Source organism: Xenopus laevis, chromosome 5L (genome assembly GCF_017654675.1).
Source record: "Xenopus laevis strain J_2021 chromosome 5L, Xenopus_laevis_v10.1, whole genome shotgun sequence".
Classification (NCBI taxonomy): domain Eukaryota; kingdom Metazoa; phylum Chordata; class Amphibia; order Anura; family Pipidae; genus Xenopus; species Xenopus laevis.
In genome coordinates this window covers 58,983,678-59,003,290 of record NC_054379.1, presented here as the reverse complement: position 1 = coordinate 59,003,290, position 19,613 = coordinate 58,983,678, and the positions used below count along the sequence as shown (strand labels likewise).

At 41.2% G+C, this 19,613-nt stretch overlaps 1 protein-coding gene across 4 annotated transcripts in view; it reads left to right on the top strand.

Annotated features, from left to right (window-relative positions):
* The first annotated feature begins 6,823 nt into the window (after positions 1 to 6,823).
* LOC101027285 (lysosomal-trafficking regulator) overlaps positions 6,824 to 19,613 on the top strand; it is a 223,919-nt gene continuing 211,129 nt past the window's right edge. For 2 of the 4 annotated variants that reach the window (XM_018263118.2, XM_018263117.2), the window contains exon 1: positions 6,824 to 6,982. The gene's annotated coding sequence lies outside the window, so the exon portion shown is untranslated. The remainder of the gene's footprint in view (positions 6,983 to 19,613) is intronic. The other 2 variants (XM_018263120.2, XM_018263119.2) reach the window with 1 other exon arrangement.

Genomic DNA, 19,613 nt, shown 5'->3' with positions numbered 1-19,613 from the left:
CTTGATTACCACTCTGTTCTCTGGAAACCTTACCATATGCCTCCCAGGTAGACTCTGCTACTGAAGACTTTACCAGCTTCAACAGTCTGCACTCTTAGATACCACAAATGTTGTGGGAACAGATACTTTACCTTTGACACCTTGGGCACCACCTGTTGAAAAACGCTCCCATGAGTTCAATCAAAGCACCTGGAAGGATGTGGCAGACAAACTGTTTATCCTCTGTATGACACTCATGTTGCCAGAGAAGAAGGCTGTCCTGTGATCCCTCATCTCCCCCCATACACAAAGCTATTGGGAACAGCTCCAAGAACTGCAAATTGCACACCAACCCTGCCTCTGCCCATTCTTGCTGCCACATGGTCACACACCATTGTCCGTTGAATATACACTGAAGCTGCAACTACCTGCTGCGTCAGTGAAAGCTAAATCTCCTGTGCAAGGTTTTCTCTATGCTGGAAGTACACCTGGTCTTTGAAGTCTGTCAGAAACTCCTCGAAACTGCGAGATCTGCCCTAACCTTGTTAAGGTGGATGTGGTGGTGCAGTGCCTGCACCCCTGCAGTCACCAGCGCCAACCTCCTGTAGCATGCAAGTTGTGCTTCACCAGTAGTGACTGCACCTGCCTAGGTTTACACTTCGTGGCATGCCTCAATTCCCCAGTGGCCTGAAAGAGCTCAAGGAACTTATTTTCCAGGAGCCTGAACTATCCCACTACTGAATCCACTTCCAAACCTAAAACTGGATAACTGATGTAGGGCCCTTGTTTTTTTCTACCACCAGGGGTTCCCCAAATTCTGCTGTAGCCTCCTGCAACTTCTGCCTACAAATGTCGGAGTTCGCCAGCCCCACACAGAGAAATTGTCTAAATAGTGCACTATAGATAGCCATACCCTGCCAGCCTACTGATGACACATTCAGTAAAACTACTAAACATCTCAAAGTATTTGCAGAATATGGAACAGCCCATAGGGAGGCAGAGATCAATATAAAGGGGCCTGTTGAACCAGCACCCTAACAAGTGATGGCATTCCTGGTGAAAAGGGAGGAGGTGGAACACTGATTTGATGTGGGCCTCCTTTGCCATCAGCATCCCGTCTACATTATCATGCTGACTGCCTTATCCCTAAAGCATGGCCCTAAGCCATATCCAAATGATTTTAGAATCTTCCTGTACCGCTTCTCCTTTTCCTCTTTACTATTCTTTTTATCCTACTCCTCCAAGTTAAAAACCGACTCCAATGGGAGTAGCAAAAATATCTCCACAAACCCCCCCCATCCATATTTTCTCCATAACCTCTAGCTTGACATTCCCCCCTAGGCCTGTTGGTTCCTTACCGTAGCTAGCGAGGACTCCTGCCAAGGCCCACTGTTGTTACTAGGGTTGCCACATTTTCTGGAATAAAATACAGGCCTTCCTATATATTTATCTTTTTTCCCTATTAATAACATTGGGATCAACCATAATTTTTACCGGCCAGGCCGGTAAAATACCGGCCAGGTGGAAACCCTAGTTGTTACTGCACCTGTGCCTCTGACACTGCAGTCCCCAGATGGCGGTCTATTGCTGCCTCTCCACCCTCAATCCCTCCTCCTCTCGCTGCGCTGCCAGCTTTGACTCCTGGATGACCGTTGTCTCAGACCCATCATCTGCCCCCACCTCCTTGCCTCCACTAACCTGTGCCACCTGGTGGGCCTTGCTGAGAGCTTGGTCCCCTCCTCCCCTGCATGGTCTGGAGCCCCCTGGTGTCGTCCCCCAGTGAGACAGGGCATCCAGGTGTGGTGTTCCCCCTTGCCCACCCCCTCTACTTGCCTGCTGCTGCGAGAAGTTGCTGATCCTCCCTGGACAATCATCAGGCTGCTCTATGCCTGGTCCTACACACCACACCTCTTCCTGACCTCCTCCACACGCTGACGTTATGACTCCTCACCACTGGACTGCTATCTTCCACAAGATTCAGGCATCGAGGAGGCCTGTAACGCTGCATAGGCCTCTTTATGTCCTGTTTCCTCCTTCTGCTCCTGCAATGGTCCCTCTGTCATTTACATTTACATGTCTAAACAGACAGATAACACTGACGATTTACTATAGGTAACTATTTCTTTAAGTAAGATAAACTTAAAAAGGTATAAGAAGCTATGCTCCACCAGAAAAGGAACTATGATTTAGAAAATCCAAGACTGGACTATTAAAAGCCTAACGATACTGTAATATTGACAGCATTTTGAGAACATTGCACAAATGCTTTACAAAACACATGCACCTTATCACATCTCACATACTGTACAGAGCACCCACAACATTATGGCACATTGATTTTTAATCACACAACAATACACATACATTACACAACAGACGAATATTATATAGCACCCAAAAACACAGTTACATAAAGGGCCTAAAGGGGGTCAAGTCTATAAGCAAGTGGCACAGTGTACAACTCCACACAACAAGTATCCCACTAAATCCCCCCTTCCATCCAGCAGCACAATTCTCAATACCCCACAACAGCAAGTTACACACTGAAACCCACCACCCCAAGTCCCAAATCTACTGCTGATGATTCTTGTGGGAAATATGCATACACTGGAACTTCACTGTACATACAAAAGTGAAAGAGATAAACAACTAAGAATTTTAAAACAAGTATGACCTTAATGTAAAATGGTTGTTGCTGTACAACATAGCTAAAAAATAAACCAGTGTAGTCAACCTTCTATATCCCATTCATACACAGTCATGTCACATTTGAATTATGCTCCCACAGCAAGTGGCACAGTGTATCCCCCACCCACATACAACTAGCACAGTGTATCCCCCAACTCCAGCAAGGGGTAGAGTGCATCCCCTCACATCACCCCCCCATCAAGGTGGAAAAGTGCATCAACTCACCTCCCCAGCAAGGAGGTGTCACAGTGCATCCCTCACCCCCAGCAAGGGCACAGTGCATCCCCTCTTCCCTCAAGTGGCACAGTGTATCTCCTTAACCCCACCCCCCAACAAGGGGGACAGTGCATCCCCTTACCCCCAACAAGGGGGACAGTGCATCCCCTTACCCCAAACAAGGGGGGCAGTGCATCACCTCCCCCCCCCGAACAAGGGGGACAGTGCATCCCTTCACCCCACTCCCAGCAAGGGTACAGTGCATCCCCTCACCCCCTAACAAGGGGGACAGTGCATCCCCTCACCCCCCAACAAGGGCACAGTGCATCCCCTCACCCCCCAACAAGGGCACAGTGCATCCCCTCACCCCCCCAACAAGGGCACAGTGCTTCCCCTCACCCCCCAGCAAGGGCACAGTGCTTCCCCTCACCCCCCAGCAAGGGCACAGTGCATCCCCTCACCCACCAGTAAGGGGCACAGTGCATCCCCTTACGCCAACCCCCAGCAAGTGGCACAGTGCATACCCTTACCCCGACCCCAGCAAGTGGCACAGTGCATCCCCTTACCCCGACCCCCCAGCAAGTGTCACAGTGCATCCCCTTAACCCGACACCCAGCAAGTGGCACAGTGCATCCCCTTACCCCCACCATATGATATTATTTATTAAGAGATATATATATATATATATATATATATATATATATATATATATATATATATATATATATATATATATATATATATAGCGTCAACATATTTTGCAGCGGAGTTACATACATCACAACCAATACCAGAACAAAAGGTGAGAAAGGCCCTGCGCAAATGAGCTTACAATTTAAAAGGAAGGGAATAAGACAAAAGGTGTGGGCAATATCAGAATGAAGTGGGTGAGAGATGTGGCACTGTATGTGGTATTGAATTTGGTAGTTAAGCAAAGTGAGGATAGGCTTCTCTAAATAAGTGCGTTATAAGAGATCTTTTGAAAGCAGAACGTTTGGGAGAAAGTCGGACAGACCGTGGGAGAGCATTCCAGAGGAGAGGTGCAGCCCTTGCAAAGTCTTGAATGCGAGCATGTGAGGAGTTAATGAGAAAAGAATTGAGCAGCAGGTCAGTAGAGGAGTGTTGTAAGCTGTTGGGTAAGTATATAGAAATGAGGTCAGAGATGTAGGGTGGGGCAGAGTTATGAAGTGCTTTGAATGTCAAGGTCATTAATTTGAACTTTATTCTGAAAGGTAGCGGAACCCAGTGCAGGGATTGGCAGAGTGGCATGGCAGAGGAGGAGCAGTTGCTGAGGTGTATAAGCCTGGCAGTGATGTTCATTATGGACTGGAGAAGTGACAGTCTCTGGCGGGAAAGGCCAATTAAAAGAGTTACAGTAGTCTAGACGTGATATGAAAAGAGAGTGAATAAGAATTTTGGCAGGAAATCTCGGGTGACAAAGGATCGAATGTTGGATATGTTCCTTAGGTCGAAGTGACATGATTTAATAAGTGACTGGATATGAGGAGTGAAGGACAGGGCAGAATCTAGGATAACCCATAGGCACCATGCCTGGGAAGACAGGGTGATAGTGAAATTGTTAGCTATGATAGATACTTCCAGGATATTACGGGTGTTAGTTGGAGGTAAGAGAACCATTTCCGTTTTAGAGAGGTTTAATTTGAGGTAACGTTGTGACATCCAAGTAGAGATAGCGGACAGGCAGGAGACCCGAGTTAGGAGCTCTGGGTTGAGATCAGGAGAGGAGAGATAGATCCAAGTATCGTCAGCATAGAGGTGGTAGTGGAAACCATATGAGTTGAGTTTGCAGAGGGAAGATATATAGAGGGAGAATAATAAGGGGCCCAGGACAGAGCCTTGAGGAACCCCAACAGAAAGAGGTACGGGAGAAGATGCTACTTCATTGTAGGAGACAGTGAAGGAAAGATTAGTGAAGTAAGAAGAGAACCAGGACAGGGCAGTGTCACGCAGGCCAAGGGAATGGAGGGACTGGAGGAGGAGAGGGTGATCCACAGTGTCAAATGCAGCAGAGAGATCAAGCAGTATTAGTAGTGAGAAATGGTTGTTGGCTTTAGCTGTTAATGGTCATTAGTTAGTTGGTTAGGGCAGTTTCAGAGGAGTGTTGTTGCTTAAAACCAGATTGCAGGGGGTCAAGCAGGTTGATGTCAGAGAGGAATGACCTTAGTCGGCTGTAGATTAGTCGCTCAAGTAGTTCAGAGATAAAAGGTAGAAGAGAGATAGGTCGGAGTTTATCAAGATTGAAGGGATCAAGAGAGGATTTTTTCAGAATGGGGGTGACAAGAGCATGTTTTAGTTGAGAAAGATTCCAGATGAGAGTGAGAGACTAAATAGATGAGTAAAGGCTTTGATAAGACAAAGATTGGTATTGCAGAGAAGTTTTGAAGGAATGGGATCAAGCGGACAGTTAGTAAGGTGAGAAGAGGCCAAAAGTTTTGAGACTTCCTCATCAGTCACCGGGGTGAAGGCACACAGGAAAGACTTGGGAGTGTGGAGGGAGGGTGGTCGAAGTCTAGGGGGGTACAGCGCATCTCCCCAGTCCTACACCCCAGCAAGGGGCACAGTGCATCCCCTCATCCCACTCCCAGCAAGGGGCACAGTGCATCCCCTCATCCCACTCCCAGCAAGGGGCACAGTGCATCCCCTCACCCAACTCCCAGCAAGGGGCACAGTGCATCCCCTCACCCCACTCCAAGCAAGGGGCACAGTGCATCCCCTCACCCCACTACCAGCAAGGGGCACAGTGCATCCCCTCGCCCCACTCCCAGCAAGAGGCACAGTGCATCCCCTTTCCCCGGCCCTCAGCAAGTGGTACAGTGCATCACCTCATGCCCCCCCCCAGTAAGTGGCACAGTGCATCCCCTTACCCCCACCCCCAGGTGGGAGGCACAGTGCATCTGCTCACCCCACTCCCAGCAAGAGGCACAGTGCATCCCCCTCACCCCCAAGTAAGGGGCACAATGCTTACCCTCACCCCACTCCCAGCAAGGGGCACAGTGCATCCCCTCACCTCCAAGGGGCACAATGCTTACCCTCAGCACACTCCCAGCAAGGGTCAAAGTGCATCCCATCACAGACCAGCAATGGGCACACATACCTCCCAACATTTTGGAAGTAAAAAGAGGGACAAAAAATTTCCGCATGTAGCGCAGCAATTTTCTGACCACACCCCTTTCTGTGGCCACACCCCCTAATTACCATGTTTGTTTTACAAAATTTGGCAGGTTACGAAAGTTTGAAAATATTTCTCCTTATCTAAACTGTGTTTTTGTGTCTCAAAATTGTTACAAAGTATCTTATTTGCACCTGTTAGCTGTTCTGGGCTCTCTGCTAAAAGCCAATTAAGTGAGAAACTTTGTTTCTTTTTCTGGCTGTTCAGTGCAGAGAAAAGAGGGACTTTCCAGTACAAATGAGGGACTGCGGGTTGAGCTGTCAAAAGAGGGACTGTCCGAAAAAGGGACAGTTGGGAGGTATGGGCACACACAGTGCATTAAATCACACCACTCCCATCAAGGGGCACACACAGTAACATCCTCCACAGCAAATAATCCCATAATCCATTGGAACTATGAAATCACCAAGTTTAAATTAGTAGTGGCACTCTGCACCCAGCCTACAATACGAGTTGGCAAAACTCATACCATGGGGAGTAAGTTGCAGATACCACAAAAAGTTCACCGCACAACATTTTCCGAAGCAGCAGCCATTTCAATCTGCCGCTCAGCAGCAGCTAAACCTTTCCCAGCAGTCACATGGTAAAGTCACGTGATGACGATGTAATCGACGTTCTTTCTGAGGATAGGAACTAGCGGCTAGCCGCTACCATTTCTAGATAGGAAGCAAGCAGCCCCTGCGTCTTTGCTGTCACGTGGTAAGACGTAGGCCGATCTTTCGCAGGAATATGAGTTTGACATTTCCCCTACGTCACATCACGCCCCCGCCCACATTTGGTCACATGGTTGTGACGTCAAGGCCTTTTGGAAGCTCCGTTCTATATTCTACCATAGAGCCTTGTCAGGTTTGCAGTAGTAGCAGATATGGCAATAGATCTCCTCATGAATTAGTTCCTGTCATCGAAACAGTGAGTAAATCATCGTACACTTTGCAGTGATCCAATCATTTTATAACATTCTTAATCTCAATTTGTTTGTCCCTAAATACGCTACTTAAAAGGGTTTAGTTTTGCATTGAGAGCAGATTAAATAGTGTTATTATTTATGATGTTTTTTTTTTTCTAAATTACTCTTTTGAAGAGGTGTGCAAGATGCATATTGTGTGCAAGCAAACAACCAACCAACTAAAGGCCACCTTAAATGTAAATGTTTTACTTTTATATTTAAATCCCTTGACTGAATAAAAAAGGGATGGTTTGCAATGATGTTTATATCCTCTATAATCCTCTATATAATTGCTAAAAATTGTTTGTACCTCATAAGGATTCTAGCAATTAGTATGGTATGTAGTCTGTGATGTTGAAATGTCAGGCACCATAACTGCAGGCCTTTAATATCCAGTACAGTGTTAAACATTTAATTGTGTTAATGAGTGCAGGGATGTAACTAAACCTGTGGTTTTCCATCCTCTGGTTTTGAGTTGCTTTCTCCCCTTACTTATATCACAACATAATCATCTTATTTGTGTTTTCTGTTAGCGACAAACATTATTCAGCAACATAGAGCAGCAATGGTCCAGGGCAGATGACTGTTCCCTGTGTGACATATTTAAAGGGGTCCTCAACCCGAAAACTGTGTTTGTATTATGAAAGACAATACAAGAGAGTGTCATTCTGAACAACCTTCTTAAATGCAATGGTAACAATATTCAGTGGTTTTAAATGTGTTTGTAAATGCAATTGTTGTTTTCCTTCTCTGGCTCTGACTCTTGAAACAGTATTGCAGAATTCAGTTCTCCAAACTCATAATAAGCTGCAGCTTCTACTTTGTTTGTGTCAGAGCCAGCAATGCAGAAGAATGTAAACAGCCAGATAGATACTGCTTTCATTAGGATATACATTTACAAATACAATTTAAACCATTTACAAAATGGCATTAATGTATGTTTTAAAGTTGCTTAGAATTGCATTGTCTTTTATTATTCAAAAACAGTTTTTGTTTGGAGGTTCCCTTTATTCTATAATAGAAGCAAACATATTGCTATTGATCTATTTTACCTAGTGTATTATGATATGTGACAGTGAAATTTGCTATTTAAATAAATAAATAAATAAATAATGTCAAAAGCAAATTCTGTGTTTTGCTAGTGTCATAGGCAGTGCGTAATTAGATGTTACCGGGCCCCACAGCAAATTCAATTTGCAGCCCCAAAACATTGCTAAATGGACCAATTTCACCAAGCTGTATTGAAATTGCTTATCCTCCCTGCAACTGCAGAGTCTTTTTCCTCTGTATTTATGCCCCTGGTCATAGGTTATGCATGATTTTTGATATTTTTTAGTTTATATAGTTTATATTTATACTTGATATTTTATACTGATAGTTTATATTTTATAGTTCATTGTTGATATTTTATAGTATGGTCTGGGAATGATTGTTAATTTGATTGAAAGATAATTTGGGTGTGCTCGCTATAATTTGAATTTCAAATTAGTTATTCTGACGTGGGGTTGCAAAATAGTGTGCCGTCTACACACATGCTTTCATTGCCGCCTGACTAGCCTCATACTGAATAGTTGATTCACACTAGCGGGTCATATGATTTCATAGGATTATAAGTAAGTCATGTTGCTTTAAAGGGGAAGCACAGTATATAGCATGATGAAGACAATTAAACTATGGAAGCCATAAACCAAATTTATTTTGAGGGTATGTATAAGGCTAATTAACTTTAAGGTGAACCACCCCTCAAAACAGCTGCAATATTTTTTTTATAAAAAACATCAAATTGTGTGCGTTGTAAACCCCAAAACTTCAATCTCAGGGCCCAATTCTCATGGTAACTCATTATATGATTAGCTTTTGCATTTGTCTTTATTTTCCTCTCTACAAAGTTAGGTAAGGGATCTTATTTATCCTTAGCTCGTCTTTGACAGAAGTACCAAGTGGAAAAAATATTGGAGGAATGTATGCTGTAGTATTGGAGTATTCTAGTTGCCACTGCTGTTTAAGGAATACTGAGGTGTTGCTGAATTTTGTAGCTAATAGTTCCATATTTATGAGGAGTGGCAGTGAGTATAATCTGGCAAGGGGCTGAGAAAAAAACGAATTTATCTCCTCTGTGTGTGTCTTGGGCATGTATTATATATCCAGGGACGTTCTCATGGAAAAAAATGGTCAGTCCCCTCCTTTCCTTATGTAGATCTATAATCCATAATCCTGTGTAGGCCCTAGGTCAAATAAACAATGTTGTAAGGGTTCTTTTTGGGGCCCCACCCCCAAATTCACTCGGTTTGGCCACCTTTTTTATATGCTACAGGTATGAGTGTATTGTTTTGGAAACTATGATACTAAACAGTGCTTTCAAAATGTGGGCACCTGATATAACTGATACCTCATTGTGATGTTAGATGTGATGTGTGCATTTAATATTTGCCCATGTGAGTATATTTTCTATTTGTTTGTGTGTATGCGTGTGTCTGTATGTGTTTTTCTGCAGAACAAACTGCCTGGATTGCTTGATATTTGAGATAACAGGAGATAACACAGTAACAATACAAATAAAGAAAAATCTCTGCATAATAATGCACTGTTTCTGATGCCTTTGTGGTGCATGTGCTCTTGGCCTACAGGTACTGATTTATTTGAAGATGACTTTTTAAAAGCGTGAATAATTGTGGCCAAGATTCTGATTTTCTGGCTCATAACTGCAGTTCTGTAGTTTATTTATCATCATGTCTGCTGGTCCTATTTTACAACACTGTAAAGTTGTTTCAGTCTTTGGTGAATATGTGGCATTATGGGTCAGTTACAGGCAACTGTAAGGGCTAGTCCACACGGGGAGATAGCGACGCGTTTGCGGTCGCGGCGACAAAGCGCCGCGACAGTCGCCGCGACCGGCGCAGGCGACAGTTTTGTATGGGCGCCTATGTAAAAACGCCTGTGCTAACCACACGAGGCGATGCGCTTTTCAACAGTCGCCTGAAAATGCCTCGCCAGGCTTTTTCAGGCGACTGTTGAAAAGCGCATCGCCTCGTGTGGTTAGCACAGGCGTTTTTACATAGGCGCCCATACAAAACTGTCGCCTGCGCCGGTCGCGGCGACTGTCGCGGCGCTTTGACGCCGCGACCGCAAACGCGGCGCTATCTCCCCGTGTGGAATAGCCCTAATAAATAAGGAAGGGATGCATTCACTTCTGAACACTTGTCAGTATTATGTTATTTGCAACACTTGGGATTTGAGGTTTTCCAGCTACTGGATCTCTCTATGATGTGAACAACCATACCATAAAGGTACCAAAATTATTTAAAAATTAAAATAACCCAATCACCTTGAATTTATGGTATCTTACTTAAATGGGTGGTTCACCTTTATGTTAACATTTCGTAAACATTTTTGAGTGTCTAATTCTAAGCAACCTTTTCCATTAGCCTTCTTTTTTTCTTTGTTTATAGTTTATTTTTTTGCTACCTTCTTCTAACTCTTTCCAGCTTTCATATGGGGGTCACTGACCCCATCTAAGAAGCAAATGCTCTGTAAGGCTACAAATGTATTTTTCTTGCTACTTTATATTATTCATCTTACTATTCAGGCGCTCTCCGATTCATATTTCAGTCTCTTATTCAAATCAGTGCATAATTGCTAGGATAATTTGGACCCTAGCAACCAGATTTTTGAAATTACAAACTGGACAGCTGCTGAATAAAAAGCTAAATAATTCAAAACCACAAATTAAACAAAAAAATGAAAACCAATGACAACCAGCAAATTGTCTCAGAATATGTTTCTCTACATACTAAAAGTTAATTTATATTTGAACAACCCCATTTAATGTAATCCTTGTTATGTTTTATTTGGATTTGAATTATTTGAGAATAGTATTTTATCCTTTAAAAATATGAATAAGAAAGCACTGAAACTTGTCAAGGTTACCTTTTAGTTTTTATTGGCTTGGTCCACCTACTCCATTCACCTGGGGAGAAGATTAAGCATTGTTTCACGACAGGGTGCAGGATTCCAGATTTCAGTGTAAGGGAGGATGTCCGGTGTATCCAGTTGAGAAATTGTACAGAAGCCGTCTGACACATTGCCTTGAAGCTAAAAAAAGAAATTAATTAAGGGAAATTAACCCAAATATTATTTCTTTAGCCAATTAAAGGGGTTGAGATAACTTTTAGAATGATGTAGAGAGTGATATTCTGAGACAATTTGCAGTTGGTTTTCATTTTTTATTATTGAAGGTTTTTGAGTTATTTAGCTTTTTATTCAGCAGCTCTTTAATTTGCATTTAAACCAATCTGGTAATTAGGGTCCAAATTACCCTAACAATCATGCATTGATTTGAATAAGAGACTGTAATATTAACAGGAGAGGCCTGAATAGAAGGATCAGTAATAAAAAGTAGCAATAACAATACATTTGTAGCCTTACAGAGCATTTGTTTTTTAGAAGGGAGTCAGAGATGCCAATTTGAAAGCTGCAAAGAGTCAGAAGGAAAAGGCAAATAACTAAAAGACTATAAAAAATAAATAATGAAAACCAGTTGGAAAGTTGCTTATAATTGGCCATTCTATAACATAATAAAAGTTACCTTAAAGGTGAACCATCCCTTTAAACATTCTGCCCATAGAAGGCTCCCGAATGTTCACTATATTGATGCAGTTGCAATTTAATACAAAGGATTGTGCCTAGTGATAAGGACAGTACAGTATTTATGTTGAAAAATACATGGCAATTTGTGCCTTTTTTTATGTTGCACATTTCCAGTGTAGTTTTGAGTCAGAGGGTCAGGCAAGCTTAAAAGTAGGTTATTACCCCAAATGGGGCCTGTCAGAGGAGTACGTGGAAAGCGTGAAAGGGCGCCATATTATTTCTTGTATATTTCCTCTTACAGTGGTAGCTGTTTTGGAGTGCCTTGCATGTCAACATCTTTTTCTTCTTTTTATCCCTGTCTTGGAGTCCATATTTGTCTAAAGGTGGGCGTACATTGAACAATCTGCTCATTTTGCAATGTTGCCAAATGAGTGAATCTTTCCCCAATATACCTTACCCATCCCTGTCACTATGGTGGGGATACAGGCCATCGGGACGAGGACCGCATCACTGACCAAATGCGGTCCTTGCCCAACTGGATTTAATTTTATAAAGGTTGGAGTGAGTGGATGTCTAACGGAACATAACACAGCTTTTCAGCACTGTAACTCTGAGTTAGTCAGCGACTTTAAAGGAGAACTAAACCCCCTGCGATGTTAAGTCCCCACTGGCCCCCCTCCGTTGGCCTTCCTCCCTCCTGCACAGTCTTATCCCAGAATTCTGCCCCCTCTCGAAATAGTAACCACACATGCAGAGTGAGCGCAGTGGAGCTCACTGGCGCCATCTTCTTCTCTTCGGTAATCTTCGTGTCTTCTTCCTCCCCTTTAGTAAGATTGCTCCAACTACTCATCCTCCATTACGCCGCTCACTTCATGAAGATTACCAAAGAGAAGAAGATGACGCGTGAGCTCTGCTGCGCTCACTCTGCATTTGCGGTTGCAGTGGGGGCTTAAGATTGCGGGGGTTTAGTTCTCCTTTAAGGTGGGCCACATGGGACATAACTGTTCAATGAGTTTACAATTGATCCTTAGCACGCAGGTCAGATTCAAAAGCAAACGGTTATGACCCATGTGCCCCCCCCCCTCAAGTCACTGATTGATTACTGCCTGGTAACTAATAATTGGAAAGCAAGAGAGCCACAAAGCAGGAGGCAGTGTTATGGCTTTTATGTTAGACATCCAGTCACTCCAGCCTTTATAGATGACATTTTTGGCTAAACATTTTTTATTTTGCACTGCCTATCCTATTTTTATAGTGAGCAATTCCTTTAAAGGAGAAACAAACCCATACTAGAAAAAAACCCTACCCCCCTACCCTGCGTTGACCAACTGGTAAATTTCCAGTCACGAACGACTGGTCATGGGCGAATGTCACGTAAATTTCCGAACAATTTTCGGAAGGACGGATCTGCATGGAGGGGTAAGTAAAAAAAAATTTGTACGGGTTTGTTTCTCCTTTAAGCACACTGATAATAGTCAGTGCAATTATTTTTTATTATATGAATAGATGTCGAAACCTTATATCTGGGTGTGAATTTTACAAAGGAATTATTGTAGAGGCGTTTCTGGTTTGCCATTAGTTTGTTAAAAGATTTTGAATATTTAGCTTTTACAATATTTTGGCTTATAGTTTACTAAGTACCGAGAAAACACAATGCTAACAGCATATTTCTGTGCCTAGTCACAGAAGTAAAAAAAAATTTTGTAACATTAAACACATTAAAAAACTTTAATAATACTTAAAATACTTTTAATATAAAAATATATTAAGGGTGTTGTACAACAGCTGGTATATTTATAAAATTCCATTATAGTCTTTATGCTCACAGTAACGTAGTAAGTTAGGTTGAAAAAAGACACACATCCATCAAGTTCAACCGTTTAACTTTTTAACCTGCCTAACTTCCCTCACTTGCCAAAAAGTCATCCAACCCCTTATTAAAGCTAACTAATGTATCAGCCAGTACAACTGATTCCAGGGAGAGAATTCCACATCTTCACAGCTCTCACTGTAAAAAACCCCCTTCCGAATATTTAGGCGGAACCTATCAGCTGGAAACCTATTGGTAAATAAAGCATTAGAGAGATTATTAAATGATCCCCTTATGTATTTATACATAGTCATCATATCACCCCTTAAACTTTCTTTTCTAGGGATGGGCGAATTTTTTCACCTTACTTTGCTGAAAAAATTACGCCCATAGACTTGTATGACGCACGTCAAAAAAATTTCGCCGCGCAACAATTATTTTGATGCCCATAGACTTTAATGGGCGTTGGCAACATTTCGCCAGCTGCTAATTTTTGGCGGAACGAAACGGGTCAAATTTGCCCATCCCTAGTCTCTTCTCCAGCATGAACATCCCCAATTTGGCTAGTCTTTCCTCATAGCTAAGATTTTCCATACCTTTTACCAGCTTAGTTCCCCTTCTCTGTACCCTATCTAATACAATAATGTCCTGTTTGAGTGATGGACACCAAAACTGTACGGCATATTCTAGATGGGGCCTTACCAGTGCTCTATAAAGTGGAAGAATGACCCCTTCCTGCCATGAATCAATGGCACTTTTAATACAGCTCATGGAGGCTGTTACTCGTAATGGTGAATAGTTTTAGTCAAGATACTGTACATTTCAGAGGGCTAAAGATCATATTTATGAACTGACATAATTAATTAAAAATAAAAAAAGTAAGTGGACCCTAGACTAATCTTTTTGTTCATCTTTTTTTAATTGCAATCCATACCAGTTAAGGATTAGTAACAGAAATGTACCATATGTCATTTATTGGATACTGGGTTTCCAACAGCTCCTACTGATTGCCATGTGAGAACACATGATTTCATGTGATTTAGGCATTCATATATTCAGTCACTTGAGTTATCTTAATTGATGCTGCTTTAGGCTTGTGGAAAATCTCACTGTGTATTTCAGGCATGTTTAAATGAATTTACTGTGCTTCAGCAAACTTCCAAGTAAATGGATTGTTTAATATCCTGGTCAAGCTTGAAATAGAAATGTACTTACATAGGATAAATAGATAATTTCATCTTAAATTAAGATTGTAATTTTTTTATTGCTGTGTATACTGATGTGGTACACTTTCCTTGGTATTCCTAAGCAGCCCTGTAAATGCTTCCATGTGCCATAGTGTGTCCCATGCTTTTGAATGTGATTATTGCTTCAGTTATCACCTAACGAGCACTTACTTATGAGATGATTGTAATGTTAATCTATGCAGGATTTGTGGGTGCCTTACTGCTGCAATTTTATGTGGAACTTAAGGCTCCAAAAGCAGCGCTGTGGGCTAGTATCCTTACCGTGACCTCCTTTTATTGTGTCCCTGCTGTCCCTGACACTAATTAGATATCACATTTTAATTCAACCCCTTAACTTAATGCACCATGGTTCCTCTTCTTATAAAAAATACTTTTTTTTAAAAAGGCAGAGAGGTAATATGTGCACAAGCACCGACTGGGAAATAATATATCCAAAATATTCTTTTTTTTTTAACATAAAACTTTTAATATCATTAAAATCATTTTAATAAACAATAACTTTTCATAATTTGTGTCTAAATGAAGTAGGAATAAAATATTTATTTATAATGGTTAAGGTTTCCATAATTGCTAGGTGGCCAATATTCTTTTAATACATTTTAGTTAGCATTTTTCGTTCTATGTTAACTTTGTTAAATGGTTTTTGGGCTGTATTTACAAAAGATATTCTGTATTTTAATTAATTGTCTTAGGACAGTGAGGATGAGAAGTGCATCAAACATCAGGCTTAAAGGGGAAGGAAACCTCCTCGGCGCTAACCCCCCACCCCCCCTCCCGTGTATTGCCCCTCCTCCCCCCTGGCCTACCCCTCCCGCTGGGCAAATGCCCCTAACTTGTTACTTACCCTTCTGCGCAGGTCCAGTCCAGGGAGTTCACAGCCGACATCTTCTTCCACGCGATATTCTTCCTCCTTTGACCGGCGCATGCGCAGTAGGATCATTTCGCCGGTACGATCTACTGCGCATGCGCGTGACTTTTGGCGCATGCGCAGAAGATCCGTACCAGCGAAATGCTCCTACTGCGCATGCGCCAAAACGCTGGTCAAAGGAGGAAGAAGATCGCGTGGAAGAAGATGTCGGCTGTGAACTCCCTGGACTGGACCTGCACAGAAGGGTAAGTAACAAGTTAGGGGCATTTGCCCCGCGGGAGGGGTAGGCCAGGGGGGAGGAGGGAGGAGGGGCAACACACGGGAGGGGGGTTAGCGCCGACGAGGTTTCCTTCCCCTTTAAGGTCCCATCTGCAACCCACACAGTTAAGAGAGGGTGGCAATACACTTTTTCTCTTTATATCTGCGACAGTGTTACGGTACTTAATTCATTATATATAATGTGAAATAGCTGAAGAAGTTTTTTTTATTTCTTAATCTTTGGATGACGTATCAGAAAAATAAAAAAGGAAGTGATGCATGTGAGTTGCCATGTGGAAAGTAGAAAAAAAGATTATTTACATTGATTTAATTATTTGATTTAAGAGGATCTTAATTGCTTTGCAATGAATTTCATTAGGGAGCAAATGCCTTTAAGTTCAAAGGCCAAGCATGCAAGTTATATAGGGACAATGTCCTCTTACTGATGCTGTCTCTAAGGCAGAGAATAAAACTGTTCACATAATTCGCCTACACAGTTTACCAAACCCCCTTCTATCTATCTATATATATATATATATATATATCTCTTTATAACAAACAGGAAAGCATAGATAGGTGATTTGTGTTGTATGGACCAATTATTTTTAGAAAAAATACAGTAAACAGAGAACCTTCTTCAAAAGGTGGTTCAAATATAACCAGAAACAAACCTCACTGTTAAAATAAACAGTACCCATTCATATTATATGACTTTAGATACTTAATATGATGAATTGAAATTAATGCGGTCCACTACTGAATAACTGTGTTTTTGCATAATGAGAGAAAATGTTATTCTAAACAACGTTTAAATATGCAGTAGCTATTTTTTTTTTAATGATTTTGAAGTGTATGTAGATTCAATTGTATCAAAAACAGTATTTTTATACCTGTTCTCCTGACTGATTCCTGAAGTAACGGAGAAGAATCTTTCTACTTAATTTTTTTAACAGAGGACAAAAAAACACAGTTAACATAATTTACTTTATAGCAGGAAATGGTTAAAGGCAGAGGAAAGTAAGCTGGTGACTTGTAGTGATTATGTGGCCTTTTTCTGCAGAACTCTTTTTGTGAGTGTTATTTCAAAATTGTTTAATGGAAAATGTAAGGGGGCTTCTGAGAGAGCAATAGGAGCAAACACAAGCTTTTAAAAACTGGAACATAAGAACCCGATATTTATCAGATTAATCTATATATTTCAGATTATTATTGGTACATGTATGGAGAGCTGTTAACCTTTTTGACACTGTTGGGCACAATGTGAGGGCTATTATTTGCTAAAAAATTATCATTTGTTCATACTTTTGGTCATCTCCTATTCCCATTCTTCTCCTCTCTCTGGGGCAAATTCACTTACCTGCAGAGATTCGCCAGACTTGCCTTCACCGCACTTTGGCAGGCGTAGATTCGCCAGGGCTGGGCATACGGCGCAGAATTTAAGTTTGAATGGACGTGTATGCTGCAGCAAATACATAACACTACACAACCCCAGGGAAACTTAATAAAATTATATAGAGGTGTTCTAATGCCCTACACATGTGCCCACAGTATAGTTTAGGCGCCATATGTTAGGAAATGTAGGGGGAAAGGTGGGCACCCTAAAAAAACACCCTAAAAAAATATCATACTTTTTCAGCCTATCACCCTATGAAAAGTAAAAAACGCCAGCGTTTTTTGGGGACTTAGAAAATTTTTCAAAATTTTTTTTTCTAACTCCTATCTACTCTATTGAACTTCGCCTGCTATGACCTGGCGAAGTAAACTCTGGCAAAGGAGGTAACGTTCAGAAAAAAAAAAAAGTAGTAAATTTGCGTAGTTTCACCCCCTTTGCCAGCGTTAGGGTGCGAAGTTGCGTTAGTCTATCTACATCACTAGCGAATTTTCACCAGGGTAACTGTAAAAAAATTGGCCAAATGGCAAATTGACGTAACGCTGGTGAATTTTCGCTAGCGTTAGCCACTTCGCCCTTTAGTAAATTTGTCCCTCTGTGTCTGAATAATTTTATTTTATTTATTTCTGCAAAAGATGGTGGTTCAAAGGACTTTTTATAAGTGTCAGTATAAGTTCAGGTTGGGACATGTTTCCCCCTGTGTAGTAGAAACATGGAGCCTACTAAGGTATTGTATGTAGCACACTACTACAATTAATTTGCCTGATGCTTTACAGTTTGTTGAAGGGAAAATATATCCCCATTTTTTAACATGAACACATTAGGCTTATGTAGAAAATGTGCATAAACAATATTTCACACCAAGGGGATCATTTATATTTTGCACCAAAATTCTGGCAAATTTAGAAAGCTTCAGTTGTAGAGAAAAATAAGCATTATATTGTTTTCTTTAGACAATTACTCTAGAAAAAAACAGCAGTCATTTAACCCTTTAAGTGCCAGCAGAATTTCCCATTTTGGTTATGCGAAATGCCAGCCGTTTTTAAGCATTTTGTACTTGTTCAGTTTAACAAGGTTTTATTGTAGAAAAACCTCCATGAAACTAGGAAAATTATATATTGTTTTTTTCGTTTTAAAATGGGCTTTGACGTGCAAGCGGAATTTTGCTACTTTTCTGGGGATTTAATGTGAATTTTGGGTGAAATATGTAAAAAAAAATAAAATTATTAAAAAATTATGTATATCTTGAGTTTTTTTTCCACAGAAAAGTTAATTTTACATGAATTTTTTTTGTGTTTGTAAAAGCCCTAATCCTGCCAAGTCCAACGATACCCAATATGTATCAGTAACCCACTTTTTTTGTCCAGGAGTAACCCCCAAACTAAAACAGCATTTTGTAGAATTTTACACCAGAACAAATTGGATAAGCACACGTGACAGTTGATGCAGCATAACTTATATGTAAATCTAAATTATCCCTTCAAGTTTGGTATTTTTAGAAACTACAGACCTTCAGGTTTCTAGGGGTGCTGTAGTTTTCACTCAAAATTCAAATACATTTTACCAGTGCGTTGTGATATTTAGAGCTTTTTTGTTGCATTTTTAGTTTTTTTCTAAAATGCTAACTTAGACGCAGGAATAAATGTAAATCTGACAAAATAACACCGTTATAAATGCTATAATTACAGACAATTTGAAAGACAAACTTCTCCTGAACAAAACGATACCCCATATGTATGGATACACATAGAGACGCAGCCAACAAACACCCCAAAACAGGAGCAACGCATAAGGGCAATTGCAGTTGAAAATCTGGGGGCTGCGCTCTATGTGTACTACTTGCAGTTTTTCAGTCTAAACACCCCCCAAACTGTGAAATAACCCCCACAAACCTTATATGCCCGAAAAGTACACTTCTTCAGCTATTCAAAGATGCCATTCTTGCTTTTCTACACGGAGAATTGTGGCCGCAGTCATTCTTAGAAGTCAGCAATTTGGTCTAAAATAAAGGAAAAAAGAGTTCCAAAGTTAGATTTCTCCCACAGTTTCCATGGCAACTAACAAAAACCTGCTCAACAACAATCTGCAAGTTCCCCTGAATAGAACAATACCCCATATGTATGGATACACATAGAGACGCAGCCACCAAACACCCCAAAACAGGAGCAACGCATAAGGGCAATTGCAGTTGAAAATCTGGGGGCTGCGCTCTATGTGTACTACTTGCAGTTTTTCAGTCTAAACACCCCCCAAACTGTGAAATAACCCCCACAAACCTTATATATCCGAAAAGTACACTTCTTCAGCTATTCAAAGATGCCATTCTTGCTTTTCTACATGGAGAATTGTGGCCGCAGTCATTCTTAGAAGTCAGCAATTTGGTCTAAAAAAAAGGAAAAGAGAGTTCCAAAGTTAGATTTCTCCCAAAGTTTCC